The following is a 4,663-nucleotide window of genomic DNA, read 5'->3' as shown; positions in this document are numbered from 1 at the left end:
GAGAGATCTTCCATCCACTGGTTTGCTACCCAAGTGGCCACAACAACCAGAGTTGAGTTGATCTGAAACCAGGAGCTAGGAACTTCTTCCAGGTCTCCCACGCAGGTGCCGGTTCCAAGGCTTTGGGCCATCTTCAACTGCTTTCCAAGGCCACAAGCAGGAAGCTGGATGAAAAGCTGGGCTGCTGGGACAGGAACTGGCATCCATATGGGATTCCAGCACATGCAAGTCGAAGACTTTAGTCGCTAGGCTACCTACTGAGCCCGATTTTATATCTGTTGTGTATCATATCAATCAAAATTCTCCTGAGAAACAGAATCAGTAGGAGAGACTACCTTTTGCACACAGAAGATCCAAGCAATTCGGAAAATTCCTTGTTGAGCACAAAGTCCTTGAGAGACCCAATGATGTCCAAGCCCAGCGCAGAGGCAGACTGAGATGAAGGTCCTTATTCAAGAGGCTGAGATGAGAAGGTTAATTCTCTGCTCTAACCCCATTTTTTCTCTCATTTTACTTTATTGTGTTTTTTAACTGTATTTTTATCATGTTTACATAGTAAAGGAGGATGTATGCCCATGTTGCGTTATGACTAAGGTGGAAAGCATCGAGGCTTAGGAGAAAGTGGGTAAGACCACTGTTTCCAAAATTCTTTTTGGTCATCCTGTATTGAGGCCAACGAAGGAGATAAGAGGAAATGCTACACCTAGTCTCCTAACCACCTCAGCATCCACGGATGTGGACTGGCCACCCAATGATGTCCCAGGGTCCCCAGTGTGAGCATTCTCTGAGGGTTCAGACGACGTGATTTTGATAGTTGTGAAATGCTGTCAATCTCACCACTCCATGGATGAGGAAATCCTTCCAAGGTCCATTGGCTGACATAGACCAACTTAGAGTCTCCATTCACCCAGATATTTGCTGTCAACACTTGACTGAAGTAGTTGACCAATTTGTTCTTCCCTCCTTCCTCTGCTGTGGTACCAGATGTCCTCTGTAGGCCCATATCCTCTGTAGGACTGCCATATCCTCCATGTGCATCTGGGAATGCTGTCCTCTGCTCTGCTGTAGCCATTTTTTCACACTCCATACTCAGTCCACAATCTGACAATTCTCTCCATGGCTGGAGTTCTGAGTCCAACAGTTCAGTTAGGAGAAAATTTCCAAAGAAGCCTTGTCTAAGTAATCCCAGACCTGACACTTGTGTGTGCTTGTTAGTATGGGGTCGGCTCAGTATGTCATCCACATTAGCCTTCATACTCAGGGGTGGTTGCCATTGCAGTATAGCTGTTCTGCCTCCAGCCCCATCTCTTACATAAAACAATGGAGGCTATGGCCTAGCCAAACACTGCCAACACGTATTCGGCACTCATGTACACCAGCAGGAAATGCAACGTAGTTGGAGCAAGCCCCAATAATCCGCACTAGGCCCAGCCCCAAGCCCAGGCTCCTATGCATTCCAGTGCGTGTAGCAGATTGGTCCACTTTTCTCTACATCCCATTGGGTTGAGCCTAGCTCAACCCAACCAACTCCACTATCCAGACAACATTCATGCCAAGGGATGCTACCACCCATCTAACCAGGCCCACCCTCAGCTCTGGTTCTCATATTCACCAGTGGGAATTATAACCCATCACAGAGTTGTCCACTGTTTCCCTACTGGGCACACTCCCAGTCCCAGAGCTTGCACTTCCCAGATGGCTTTGCAGTCTAGAATGACAGGACTTGTCCCCGTTCATAGCACTTATCAGTTGAGACTACAGAAAAGCCCAACCAACCTGCATTTACTCTATGTCACGCATGTACCATGGATACAGTCAGGCCAGCCTGGCTCTCCTTCTAACCCAGTTTACATGCAGGCCAAATGGGTGTTGCAGCTGTGCCTGGCCTGGTCTGGCCCTGGCTACAGTTCTCACACCCACCAGTGGGAGCAGTGGCCCAACAGGGGCGTCTATGCTGTCTTCCTACCAGGATTACACACCCACCTGCCCCCAGGCCTCACGTGTGCTGGTCGGTGTTGCAGTCCAGTCTGGCATGGCCTGCCTCAATTTGGCATTTGTTGGCAGGTGCTGGATGGAGCTTGACCCGCCTGGTCTGCCCCCAGTTCCAGCTCATGGTGCTGGGTTCTAGCCCAGCCCAACCAGAATCTGGCCCCAGCCCTAATGTGGACCGGCTGGTGTGGCAGACCAATCTGACCTGTCCTGTACCCCATTCTGATTCTTACATCTGCCAGTGGGCACTATGAACTGGCCTATCCTGCACCACCTCCAGGCCAGAACTGCATGTATCTGGAGGGTACCGTAAACTTACTTGGTCTGGGCTGCTTCCAGCCTTGATTCCTGTGCTAACTTACAGGGACTGTGTCCTGTCATAGGATTTTCCCAAGCTCATCTAGCAGGTCACTTTCCTGTGGCAGATCTCATGCACCCCAGGGTGTTCTTGGCCTATCCTGACTTAGCCTACCTCCTGTCCTGGCAGTACAGTGGCATTGCCCGGCCAGCCCAAACCCTTCCCGGATCTTACTATTGGGTGCTACAGCCCAGTCATACCTAGTCCATGCCCAGACAGCTGTCACATTGTCCAGCCAGTGCCAAAACCTAACCCATTCTGTCCTACCCATACTGTGGCTCTCATGAGCACTAGTGGATATTGGCTCAGTCTGGCACATGTCAGACTCAGTCCACATCCATAAGGATGCTGCAATCATGTGTAGCCCAGATTGTCACAGCCATTGTGGCTCAGGTGCACTACTTGGTTGGGGTGTCCCCTTAGCTGCCTAGCCAGACCTGCCACAGCTCTTACACATGGCAGTGGTTGCTCTGATCCAGCTCGGCATAGCTCATCTCTTATTTTGGCCTTTTCCATCAGATGCTGCAGCCAAGCCTGGCCTGGCCTGCTCCCAGTCCTAACTCTTGCTGGTGAGTGCTGCACCTGAGCCTTGCCTAGACTGCCCCCACTCAGACTCATACAAATAGGTAGATGTGATAGCCTAGCCCAGCATGACCCGCACTCCAACCTGGATCCTGCACATTCCAGTGTGCTAAGGTTTGGCCTGACCCTACCTAGTCCATCCACCCTCTTCCCCCTAGGACCTAAACCATTGACAACAGGTATAGCAGCCTTGCCCAGCCTGACCAACACCCAGGCCTGAATCACATGCTCACTAATGGGAGCCATGTTTCACAATGAGTCTCTCAAGTTCCCCAATTAACCTCACTCCAAGACCTAGCTCTCATATGTTCTAGCAGGTGCTAGGTCCTTACCCAGCATAGTCTGCCCCTCTGTCTCAGCCTTTGAATGAGTTCTTGGATGCTGTAGCTCAATCTTTCCCACACCCTTTTCTTGGGTGTGCCTGCGGTGCTGCAGCCTGGACCAGCCTGGCCTGTCCCCAACTGTAGTACCCATGAGTGTCAGAGGGTTCCATGGTCATGCCTATCTCAGCCCTTCACTCCCCTAGAACTTAAGCAAACCAGTGGAAACTGCAGTTTCACAGGGTTGTGCTCACATATCCCCCACAGAATCTGAACCCAGACCTGGTTCTCTCATGTGCTGGTTAGTGTCGTGTCACAGCCCAGCATTACCTGTTCCTCATTACAACACTCATTGTAGGTGCTGCAATCTATCCCTGTCAGTTAGGCATCCAGCCATAGCTTTATTGTGTGCCAACAAATGTTGGTCAGCAGTGTGCATGCTACCTAACACAGCTCAGGTCTCCCATGAGGGCAGAAACATCTGTCTGACCCACTAAGGTTCTCCAGCTTCCCCACCCAAGCTTCTTGGTCCCAACCTCGTTGCTCACCTGCAGGTACAGTGGTTTTGTCAATGAAAGTCCCTCAGAAGTCATTCCTCACCTGTAACCTATTCCCTCAGTGGTCCTCCCTCTCATACATCTCTTTTCCACCTTCCCTGAACAATGCATAGTCTATGTATCCAGGAGCACATGGCTTCCCCAGCCTAATTTCTGAAGCCCAGTCTCCCAATGGGGTGGTATGCTGGCCTGGAGCTCTGCCCACCCACTAGGGTCCCAAGCTCCTGGTATGTGTGTTGGGCTGAGACCTGGATCCTCTACCCAACCAAGATCCAGGCCCATTCAAAGTTCCCCAAGGCCACCAGCACTCCACACAAACATGCTAAGGAACTGCTGTCCTCTTCCCTCCCCTCCCCTTCCCCATTCAGGACCAAGCCCATGGAAAAATCCCCAGGCTTGCTGTGGCTTGGTGGCCTAGCAGAAAAAAATCCTTGCCTGGAACATGCCAGGATCCCATAACGGCACCTGTTCTAATCCCCACGGCCCCACTTCCCATCCTGCTCCCTGCTTGTGGCCTGGGAGGGCAGTCAAGGACGGCCCAAAGACTTGGGATCCTGCAGGAAGTTCCTGGCTCCTGGCTTCAGATCAGTGCAGCACCGGCCATTGTGATCACTTGGGGAGTGAATCATTCGACGGAAGATTTTCCTCTCTGTCTCTCCTTCTCTCTGTATATCTGACTTTCCAATGAAAATAAAAATTGTTTTTTTTTTTAAAAAAAGAAAAGAAAATTCTGCCAGGAGCAGAGGAGGGCTGTAGAGAATTACAGGAGAAATTGCTTAAGCAAGATTGTCAGGGGTAAAATGAGAGAAAGTAACAGCTTAAAAGTGAAATCCATTAGCTTAATTCATTCAATATAA

Source organism: Ochotona princeps, chromosome 29 (assembly GCF_030435755.1).
Source record: "Ochotona princeps isolate mOchPri1 chromosome 29, mOchPri1.hap1, whole genome shotgun sequence".
NCBI classification, from domain to species: Eukaryota; Metazoa; Chordata; class Mammalia; order Lagomorpha; family Ochotonidae; genus Ochotona; species Ochotona princeps.
This window is presented reverse-complemented; position numbering follows the sequence as displayed.